This window comes from Petaurus breviceps, unplaced genomic scaffold, assembly GCF_028583685.1.
Source record: "Petaurus breviceps papuanus isolate PSGF00001 unplaced genomic scaffold, PetGlider_PUasm1.0 175, whole genome shotgun sequence".
Classification (NCBI taxonomy): domain Eukaryota; kingdom Metazoa; phylum Chordata; class Mammalia; order Diprotodontia; family Petauridae; genus Petaurus; species Petaurus breviceps.
In genome coordinates, this window is record NW_027185764.1 from 11,255,555 (window position 1) to 11,267,665 (window position 12,111).

The 12,111-nt window shown below is 37.5% G+C and overlaps 1 pseudogene; it reads left to right on the plus strand.

Annotated features, from left to right (window-relative positions):
• Window positions 1-3,775: 3,775 nt before the first annotated feature.
• Window positions 3,776-4,191, plus strand: LOC138159040 (protein FAM136A pseudogene; annotated as a pseudogene).
• Window positions 4,192-12,111: the final 7,920 nt, after the last annotated feature.

The window sequence follows — 12,111 nt, forward strand, 5'->3', positions numbered from 1 at the left end:
CAATGTTCTCCTGGTTCTGCTCCCCTCAGTTCATATAAATATTTCCAGTTTTTTTTTTCTGAAATCCACTTACTCATCATTTCTTATAGTACAATAGTAATCCATTATATTCATATACCACAATTTGTTCAGTCACTCTCCAATTGATCGGCATCTCTAAATTTCCAGTTCTTGACCATCACAAAAAGAGCTGTTATAAATATTTTTGTACATGTGGGTTCTCCTCCCATTTTTATGATCTCTTTGGGATACAACCCTAAAAGTGGTATTGCTGGGTCAAAAGGTAGGCACATTTTTATACCCCTTTGGGTATACTTCTAAATGGCTCTCCAAAATGATTGAATTAGTTTACAATTCCACCAAATATGCATTAGTGTTCCAATTTTCCACATCTCCAGCATTTATTGTTTTTCTGTTTTGACATGTTAGCCAATCTGACAGGTGTGATGTGGTACCTAAGAGTTGCTTTCATTTGCATTTCTCTAACCATTAGTGGTTTAAAGCATTTTTTTATTTGACTATAGGTATCTTTAATTTCTTCCTCTATATAGAGTCTGTTCATATCCTTTGACAATTTATCAATTGGGGAATGATTTGTATTGTAATAAATCTGACTCAGTTCTCTATATATTTTAGAAACAAGGCCTTTATCAAAAACATTGGCTGTAAAAATTGTTTCCCAGATTTCTCTTTCCTTCTAGTCTTGCTTATATTGGTTTTGTTTGTGGAAAGCCTTTTTAAATGAATGTAATCAAAATTATCCATTTTGCATTTCACAATGTTTTCTATCTCTTGTTTGGCCCTAAATTCTTCTATTCTCCATAAATTTTCTAGGTAAACTATTAATTGCTCTCCCCGTTTGCTTATATTGTCAGCCTTTATGTCTAAATCATGTACCCCTTTTGACTTTATTTTGCTATACAGTATGAGATATTGGTCTATGCCGAATTTCTGCCATGCTATTTTCTGGTTTTCACAAAAGATTTTGTCAAATAGTGAGTTCTTATCCCAGAAACTGGAGTCTGGGTTTATTAAACAGTAGATTACAATAGTCACTGACTACTGTATCATGTGTACCTAACTTATTCCACTGATCCACCACTCTCTTTCTTAGCCAGTAGCAAGTAGTTTGGATGATTGTTGCTTTATAATACAATTTAATATCTGGTATGGCAAAGCCACCTTCCCTAGCATTTCTTTTTAATAATTCCCTTTATTTCCTGGACCTTTTGTTCTTCCACATGAATTTTGTTATTTTTTCTTGCTCTGTAAAATAACTTTTAGAAGTTTTATTAGTATGGCACTGAATAAGTAAATTAATTTAGGTGGAATTGTCATTTTTATTATATTAGCTTGGGTTACCCTTGAGCAACTGATGTTTTTTCATATTATTTAGATCTGAATTTATTCATGTGAAAAGTGTTTTGGAATTGTGTTCATATAGTTCCTAGGTTTGTTTTGGTGGGTAGACTCCCAAATACTTTGTAACGTTTACAGTAACTTTAAATGGAATTTCTCTTTCTATCTCTTTTTATTGGGTTTTGTTGGTAGCATATAGAAATTCTGATGATTTATATGGGCTTATTTTATATCCTGCTACTTTGGTACAGGTTGTTTTTTATTTCAAGTAGTTTTTCTTGATTCTCTAGTATTCTCTTCGTATATCATCATATCATCTGCAAAGTGATACCTTCATTTCTTCTTTGCCTGTTCTAATTCCTTCAATTTATTTTTCTTCTTTTACTGCTAAAGCTAATGTTTCTAGTACCATATTCAATAACAGTGGTGATAATGGACATCCTTGTTTCACCCCTGATCTTCATGGAAATGTGTGTAGCTTATCCCCATTACATATAGTGCTTGCTGAAGGTAGATGCTACTTGTCATTTTAAGGAAGACTCCATTTATTCCTAACCTCTATAGTGTTTTTAATAAGAGTGGGTACTTTATCTGTGTCTATTGAGATAACCATATTGTTTCTGCAAGTTTTCTGGTTGATATGGTCAAATATGCTGATAGTTCTCCTAATATTGAACCAGTCCTACATTCCTGGTATAAATCCTACCTGATCAAAGTGTACAATTCTCAGGATAAGTTGCTGTACTTTTTGCTAATATTTTATTTAACATTTTGCACCTATATTCATTAAGGAAATTAGTCTATAATTTCCTTTCTCTGTTTTGACTCCTCCCAATTTAGGCATCAGCACCATATCTGTATCATAAAAAGAATTTTGTAGCCCTCCTTCTCTACCTAATTTCCCAAATAGTCTATATAGTATTGGAATTAATTGTTCTTTAAATGTTTGATAGAATTTGCTTGCAAATCCATCTGGGCCCCGAGATTTTTTTCCTATGGAGTTCTTGATGACTTGCTTAATTTCTTTTTCTGAAATTGGGTTATTTATGCATTTTATTTTCTCTTCTGTTAATCTGAGAGATTTATCTTTTGGTAAATATTCATCCATTTTACTAAGATCATCAAATTTATTGGCATAGAGTTGGGTGAAATAGTTTCAAATTATTATTTTAATTTCCTCTTCATTGGTGGTGAATTCAACCTTTTCCTTTCTAATACTGGTAATTTGGTTTTTGTCTTTTTTAAATCACATTAACCAAAGATATATCTATTTATTGTTTTTTTTCATGAAACCAGCTATTTCTATTAGTTCAATAGTTTTCTTAATTTCAATTTTATTAATCTCTCCTTTGGTTTTCAGAATTTCTAATTTGATATTTAATTGGGGATTTTTAATGTATTCTTTTTCTAGCGTTTTTCATTGCATGCCCAATTCATTGCTCTCTTCTTTCTCTATTTTATTAATGTAAGCATTTAGAGATATAAAACTTCCCCTAAGAACCACTTTTGCTGTATCCTGTAAGTTTTGGGATGTTGACTCATTATTGTCATTCTCTTGGATGAAGTTATTGTTTCTATGTTTGTTGTTTAATCCACTCATTTTTAGGATTAGATTACTTAGTCTCCAATTATAAATTTTTAGTCTGTCTTTCCATGATGCTATATTGCATGTAAGTTTTATTGCATCATGATCTGAAAAGGATGTATTTAATATTTTTGCTTTTCTGCATTAGACTGTGAGGATTTTATGGCCTAGTACATAGTAAATTTTTGTGTAGGTGCCATGTACTGCTAAGAAAAGATTTTTTCCTTTCTGTACTCATTCAATTTTCTCCAGATGTCCTCCGTATCCAACTTTTCAAAAATTCTATTCTCTTCCTTATCTTCTTTCCTGTTTATTTTGAGGTTACATTTGTCTAGCTCTGAGATGGGGAGATTGAGGACCCCCACTAGTATAGTTTTGTTGTCCAATTCTTCCTGTAACTCCTTGAACTTCTCCTCTAAGAATCTGGATATTACACCACTTGGTGCATACATATTTAGTAATAATATCACTTCATTGTCTATGGTGCCTTTTAGCAGGATATCATTTCCTTCCTTATTCCCTTTTAATTAGATCTATTTTTGCTCTTGCTTTGTCTGAGTTCAGGATTTCTACCCTTGCTCTTTTTACTACACTTTAAGCATAATATAATATATTCTGTTTCAAGGAATTCAGGCAAGGAGATAGAAATTCAATAAAATAGGGGACTTTGAGACCTTCAACCATTTTAAGATGTCATTTTCTTCCTTAAGATTCTGGATCTCCTGGAAGGGGGAAGGGCCCCTCTTGGGGTTCCATGTGGATGCCATGCTAGAGTGCTCAAGCCAAGCAAGGCAGGGTGTGGGACTGGGGGTGGTGGGTGGAGGCAATGCCATGGCCAAGTCACAACAGCTGCTGGTGCAAAAGGTGGTGGACACAATGGTGAAAGGCCTGGAGTAGAAGAATATCCTCAAGATGCAGGGTGCCATATTCTGGTGCAGAGTTCTGGTGCTGTGAAGATACCCAGGCCTCCATGCAGCAGATTCATCAGTTGATTGAATGCTGTCATACTCCATTGGCCCAGGCACAGGACCTTGTGACTAGTGAATTGGAGAATTCCAGGACTACTTGGTTCAATTCACCATGCAATGCAATGACAAAGTCAAAGATTGATGGATGCTGGGAGCAAGGAATAGCAGGTGAAGAGGCAGCTAGAGACATTTGTGACTAAATGTATTGATGACCAAATGTACCTCATCCCCACCATGACCAAGAAGATGAAGGACTCCCTGGCATCTATTGCAAAATAAAGTCATTGTCAGCAGTCATCTGGGGTGGGAGAATGATTCTAAATTTTCAATGAAAATAAAAGAATGAAGAAATTGAAACTGGTTGCAAGTTTAAGAATACTTTTAAATGAAAAGTTTTGTACAAATAAAGCCAATGTAACCAAGATTAGGAAGGAAGTGGAAAATTGGGAAAGAAGTTTTACAACCAGTGTCACTGATAAAGACCTCATTTCTAAAATATTCAGAGAACTGGATCAAATTTATAAAGATACAACCCATTCCTCAATTGATAAATGGTCAAACGATATGGACAGGCAGTTTTCAGAGGAAGAAATTAGAGATATCTATAAGCATGGTGAAAAATGCTCTAAATCACTGTTGATTGGAGAAATGCAAATCAAAACAACTCTGAGGTACAACATCTCACTGGCCAGATTAGCTAAGTTAACAAAACAGGAAAATGATAAATGCTGGAGAGGTTGTGGAAAAATTGAAACACTTATGCATTGTTGGTGGAGTTGTGAACTGATCCAACCATTCTGGAGAGTAATTTGGAACTATGCCCAAAGGGCTATAAAAATGTGCATACCCTTTCACCCAGCAATACCACTTCTAGGGCTGTATCCCAAACAGATCATACAAGTGGGAGGAGGACCTGTATGTGGAAAAATATTTATAGTAGCTCTTTTTGTGGTGGCAAAGAATTGGAAATCAAGGTGATACCCATCAGTTGGGGAATGGCTGAACAAGTGGAATACTATTGTGCTATAAGAAATGAGGAACAGACAGACTTTTAATAACCTGGAGAGACTTATATAAACTGATGCTGAATGAGGAGAGCAGAACCAGGAGAACATTGTACACAATTGGAGACACATCATATCTGTGATGACTAACTTTGATAAACTGGGCTCCTCTCAGCAATGCAAGCTTATAAGACAAATCCAAAAGACTCATGATGGAAAGACATATCCACATCCAGAGAAAAGAATTACAAAGTCTGAATGCAGATTTAAGCAAACTACTTGCTCTTTCTTTTGTGTTTTGTTTTGTATTGTTTTGTTCCTTCTTTCTCATTGTTCACTCGATTCATTATAACTCTTCTTTACAACTTGACTAATGTTTAATGTGAAGGTATTTGTAGAAACTATATCAGATAGCATGCCACCCTGGGGGGGGGGGAGAGGAGAAAGCAGTGTAAAGCCAAGCATGAGCAGCTTTCCAGAGGATTTCTGCTGTGAACAGCTTTAAGGTTCTGTTTACATAGTATAGTGAACTCTCTATTTATTCAGCAGTAAATTAAAGTAAAACATTCCCAGAAACCAAAGGTACGGCATTTACAATGTTATAATATAACAAGTTATCACCGATGTGACCACATAGTTTTCACCAAAGTGAACACATAGTTTTAAACAAAAGATGCATTCAGTATATCCTTAACTCAATCATCCTCAAGGAGTAAGCCTCCTTAAGGGACACAAAGTGCAATCATTCAGTAAGTCCTTAACTCAATCATCCTTACGGAGCAAGACTACTTAAGGGACACAAAGTACAAAGGTCAAAGTTCTCTACCCCTAGGTCACATTGTCTTAATCTCTCAGTCAAAAAGTCTTCTTTCTTCTTGATTGGATATTAGTTTCCAATCATCCTTAAGAGGCACAAGGTACAGAGTACAGAGTTCTCCCACCCCTAGGCCACAGTAAATCATTGTCTCAGTCAGAATTAAGTACCTAAGGAGAGGTCTTTTCATCTTGACTAGAGGCTCACTCTCAGATTCGGTGGTTCCTCTTCCATGGTCCATGTTCTTGCCTGAATCTGTCACCTTGATTCAAAGGTAGGTAGCTCTCAGCTCCTCATCCAGCTCCTTGTCCAGTTCCTCATTCAATTCCCATTCCATATTGAAGCTCACAGTGTCTGGTCCACCTCAAGTCCTTCACAGTTTCTGTTTCTGGGAAGACAAAGTCTAACAGAGCCAAAACAACATTCATTCACATTGCCAGCATAATCATCAATTCACTTTCTGCCTGTTAAATCAGCACAGACCCACAAGTCTGAAAACTCAAGGAAAATTGTCAGTATAGTCCCAGGGACTCCAAAACGCTCTTCCAGGACTTCTGTAAACAGAAAACAAGAAAATCTTCTTTCAGGGCTTCCAGTAAGGTCCCAGAGCTTCTGTACAAAGTATTACAAACAAAAAAATCAACACAGACAGAACAGACAGAGTGCTGGGATACCACAAGTTTTCTCCTTCTCAACTCTGCCACCACAAGTGTTCTCTTTTCAATTCTGCCCTCTCCCTGCTTGGGCTTCTCCTTATATATGGTCATTAGCTCCTCCCTTTTCCATCCCTTCCTGCTGCATCAGCAACAGAGGTTCACAAGTTCTGGGGTTTACAAGTTCTGTTTCTTAACAAAGACTTGATGTAATCATGGGAAAGGCTTAAAAGAAACTTGAACTGAAACAAAGTGCTAAATAATCAAATAACTGAAACAAGGTGCTAAGTACTTCTTTGCTTGCCATTACAGGGGGAAGGGGGAGAAAGTTTGGAACTCAAGGGATTGTGGAATTGAATATTGTAAACTAAAAGTAATCAAATAATTTAAAAAAACCAATACTTTAATGGGAATTTCACATCTGCTTCTGGACTCTGTTGGTTCCATTATATATTTTAGCCCATAGGTACAGACATGGAAGAAACTGGTGCTCAGTTCTGGATTGGAGGTAGCATGGAAAGCTAATAGTACCCAGACCCATACCTTTAGTGAAGATGAACCCTATTCTCTCTGTTGGAGCCCTTAAAGACTTTCAACTGGTTCAGAGGTATTCCATTCCTAGAAGCTGGAATAACCCTTTGGATTTATATGTATTAGCAGTTCTCCTCCCAAACATTGCTCCCATCTGGTATGAATCCTTGAGGTAGCCATCCACTTTTGTTAATTTCCAACTTCCCATCCACCTGACTGAACCATTTCCCATAGACCAGAAAGTAGCAGCCATGAGGTCAATACTGATTGGAAAAAAGAAACACAGCTGTGCTTTCTCCCTCACTGCTAGAACTGACATTCAGAGCGGAGTTTGAGGAAAGAGTGTTACTTGGATTAGAGCACTGAGCAGCTCCCAGGTGATCTTTCCTTTGATGAGACAGTGCTCAATACAGCTTTTAGCTGGGACACCAAGCAAGATCAAAAAGGGAAATCTCCCAAGAGGCATGTGAAGCTCAGGTTCCTTCACACTGGCTTTTCTAGAACTGCTGCTAAGGTTACTTTTTCTTGTCCTTCTGGAAGATACTACAGGTGCAACACTTCATGTAAAGTGTTTTTTGAGACTAACATGAAAGTGTTTTTGAGTTAAGGCCAAAGAAAACCTCTGTTTGCTTGCAGAAAAATCTTAAGCCTCTTGCTTAATGAAATGGTAGATGACTGGTTTGGGGGAAAGTTAGTTTTCCCCAAAGCAGAAAAAGATATGACACCCGACCCTGGTCCTGCCCATTTGCTTTCTTCAATAGAAACAACTTGAGAGGACCTTCTTAGGACAGGAAAGGGTAGGAAGCCAACTTAAACTTCTAAGCAAGTTGCAATGGAGAACTTTTTTCTATCCCAGAGTACGGGAGGCAGCTAGCACCAGTCAGTAGTGAACTCATGGCTGCTGCTTTCTGGTCATGAGACATGGTTTTATTGATTATAGGTTTTTATAGGTTTGCAACTAGGACCAATTATCCACTTATTGCTGTTGGTTAAAACTTGGAGCAACCAGGCATTGTGTAGGAAAAGATCTTGTCCTCTTTATAACAACTTCTTACTGAATATAATTAATATAGCCTTCCCAGTGTTTCAAGTTTATGTCATATTTTCCTAGTGGTTTCATTGAAAAATAAATAGCTTGAGTTTTTTTTTTTAATCTGGATCTCCTTTTATAATTGGCTGACTTTTCATAATCTTAATTTTCTTGTATTATTCTTTTTAAATATTTTTTTAGTTTTTTTTTTCTCTCTCTATCATTTGATTTTTAAAGTCTTTTTTAAAAGATTTTTTTCTCTGAATTCTTTTTTGGGCAGGTGACGATTTGACATTACTCTTTGGGGTAGAGAAGTTTGCTTCAATATCCACATCTGAAGATGAACCCCAGTCTTCTCTATTCCCACAATAGCTTTCTATGGTTGGGTTCTTTCTCCTTGCCTGTGCATTTTTCATGATAATAGCCTAATTTTTATAATCATATCTAGCCCTGTAGTATGGGGGATGGTGCCTCTTGTCCCAGATCTCCAGTTCTTCCCTCTAACCTGGAACCAAAGCCAAACCTCCAACCTACTGTAAATGCCCACAGCCAGGGCTTTCTCCCCTACTGTGTCTGCACTCACTGGGCTTATGCTGGTTCCTTCTCTACCCTGGATCTTCACAGTACAGCTGGGTCTGGCATTCCTTGTCAGCAGAGGTTCCCTCAATCTTCCTGGGCTCAGACTCCCAATTTCCCTCACTATGGGGGTGGGGGAGGGGCAGGGGAAAGTTTCTTTGGCTGGGGCTGAGGCAGTCTCCCAAACTAATTGACCCCAGGGCTTGTTGCTTATTATTAAAGTGGACCCTACTTTGGAAGTCTTTACTCTTCACAGGGATAAAATCTCATCCTGGGATTTATTTTCTGATCTCAAATTGCCCCAGAAACATCCATTTTGTGCCAAAATCCTCATTTATTTGTACCAGCTTTGTACTTTGTTTACCCTATGGTGCTATTTTATCTCTTTTTTGGGGGGGGAACATGTTGAAAGTATTGAATTTTCTGACCTATTCCACCATCTTCCCAGAATCATCTCTAGACTAATAATTCTTAAATTATCTCTCCTGCATCTCTTTTCCAGGTCAGTTGTTTTACAATGAGGTAGCTTACGTTTTCTTCAATTTTTTTCATTCTTTTGATTTTTTTTAACAGTCTTTATATCTCGTAGCTTCCACTTGCTCAATTCTAATTTTTAATAAATTGTTTTCTTCAGTTAGCTATAATACCTTTTTTTTCTATTTTGCCAATTCTGCTTTTCAAGGAGTTGTTTTCTTCAATGCACTTTTTTTTTCCATTTTGTCAATCATAATTTTAAAAGAATTGTTCATTTTTTCTTTTACCTCTCTTATTTGACTTTTAAAATCCTTCTTGACCTCTTCCAAGAAGACTTTTTGGGCTTGAGACCCGTTCATATTATCCTTTGAGGTTTCAGATGTGGTTATATTAACCATGTTGTCCTCTCCTGAATTTGTATTTTGATCTTCCCTGTCACTAAAATAATTCTCTATGGTTATTGTTTTTCTTTGTTGTTTTTTCTCATGTTGTTTGCCTTTTTTCCAGTCTTTTAAAGTTGATCTCACCTTCTGGGGCCCAGATGGCACTGTCCCAGGTTTCTTGTGCTGGTGACTGGAGACCTGATACTGGTTTTGTGTGCTAGGGTCTCAGGTGTTGGCAACTGAAGGTTGATAGCTTACCTGGTGCTGAGATGGAACTGGTAATGGTGGCTGGTGAGTGCCTGGTATTGGTGCTTGTCTTCTCTACCATCCTGGGGCTCAGGTTCTCCTGCTGGTTTGCTGGGGTGGGGCTTGTTGGGATGCCTTCTATCCTGTACTGGTCTCCTTCAGTCACAGCAAGAGGGACCTTTCAATTAATCCTACCAGGCTCCCTAGCTAAAAGACTGTTACACTTTGTCTTTCTGCTGGCTTCAAAATCTCAAGATTTTTCATGGAGCAATATTTCTGGGGTTCTGGAGGTCAATAAGGGAGGGTGAGAGTGACTTACTGCTTACTTCACCATCTTGGCTCCCAGAAAGTCGAAATAGGTGACTTTCACATATCCTGTCTGTAGGCTGATAGCTTCAGGAGCAACTGCTGCTGCTGCTACCACTTCTACTGCCAATTCAGTCACTTCCAAGACATGCTCCTAGTTTGCTGGGGCCAGAGCTGTATTGGCACACCCTGTACTTGTTTGAGCTTCTTTCTCACCCAGTTCCCACAGACCCCTCCCACTAATCTTCAAAGTTGTTTCTGGAGTCTGTGGGCTGAGAAGTCTGGAAACTATCACTGCTGCCAATGATTCAGTCCCCCAAGGTCTGCTTTGGCTTTGCTGGGACTGGGTCTGTGCTGGTGCTGCTTGCTCTAGACTGCCCTTCTCTCTCAGACCAGTCAAACAGACCCTTCTTGTCAATCTTCCAGGTTATCTTGGGCTGGAAATCTGCTTTATTCTGCTTCTTTGTGGGTTCTGCTGCTCTAGAATTTGTTCGGTCACTTTTTAAAGGTATTTGTGAGGGCCACTTCTGAGAGCCAAGATGGTGGAGTACAAAGTAAATTGCTCTCACCCTTCCTCATTGACCTCTGAAAGCCCAGAAAATATCACCCCAGGAAAAACCCTGGAATAAATTAGCCAACATAAAGACAAAAGCAAAGCAAGGAAAGGGAAATCATAGGGAGCTTAACAAAGTTAAACTGTTTACATTCCTGCATGGGAAGATGGTATTTGTAACTCATAAGACCTTTATCATTATTTGGGTACTTAGAAAGAGAAAATACAGAGATCACAGGTATTAGCTGAATATGAAGGGATGATATTGAAAAATTAAATTAAGGGTAAAAGAGGAATGTACTGGGAGAAATAGAAAGGGAGAGGTAGAATGAGGTAAATAATCTCACATAAAAGAGGCAAGAGTATCTTTTACGGTGGAAAGGAAGAAAGGGGAGTTCAGGGGGAATGTGTGAACCTTACTTTCAGAAGAATTGGCTCAAAGAGGGAATAAAATATACACTCAAATGGATACAGAAATCTACCTTACTGTACAGGAAAGTAAGAGGGGAAAGGGGATGTGGGGAGAGAGTGATAAAAGGGAGGGAAAATTGGGGGAGAGGATAGTCAGAAGCAAAACACTTTTGAGGAGGTCAGGGTGAAGGGAGACAGAGAATATATGGGGGGAAATAGAATGGAGGGAAATACAGTTAACTATAGTAACTGAAAAAAATTAATCAAATTTCTCTGATAAAAGCCTCAGTTCTCAAATATATAGAGAATTGAGTCAAATTTATAAAAAAGAAGAGCTATTCCCCAGTTGATAAATGATCAAAATATATGAACAGTTTTCAGATGAAGTAATCAATGTTAACTATAATTATATGAAGACACTATTATTCACTATTGATTGGAGAAATGCAAATTAAAACAATTCGGAGATGTTACCTCATACCTATTAGACTGGCTTACAGGACAGAAAAGGTAAATGACAAATGTTGGAGGGGATGTGATAAATTTGCTATAATAAAAGATAATGGGAGAAATGGCTCCTCATGTAACCTAAGGAAAATAAATATCTCATAGTAGGAATGGATACAGCAAAAGGGTCATAAAAGGACCACCAATTGATATATTGATTAAAGAAGCCCCTTTACTTGAGGCAAATGCTACTGCTCCTTGTTTCCACTGCTATGGAGATGCCTAAAGATTCATTAGCAGAAATAAGGCAAATAGATCTGATCTGGCAGTCACATTCTTACATTTGAGATGGATTGCTAAAAACATAAACCACCTGAAGGAGTTTGACTCTCTACTCAAGTGATCCAAAATGAAATTATTTCTTTTGGATCAAAGGAGGGAATTGACCAGAAAATCAACTATTATTAATTGCTTAGATTTATTTTTAGTTTGATTATAGGATTAACCTCCCTTCTTTAGGAAAAGTTAGCCCAAAACATTAAACCAGATTAAAATATAGATTTAGTCAATAGATTGAGATGTTATCATTTAGTAGCAGACAATTTAGAAGAATAAAGTAATCATAAGATTACAAGGTTTTTTGGAAAGGCTAAGTTTCTCTTTCTAGCAGAAAGAGTGATTGACCAGAGACTGAGTTCCTGTTTCTGGAAGCTGAAGAAAAGTTATCCAGAGGTTCAGTACCTCTTTCCTGTCTAGTGGATCAGCTTCCTT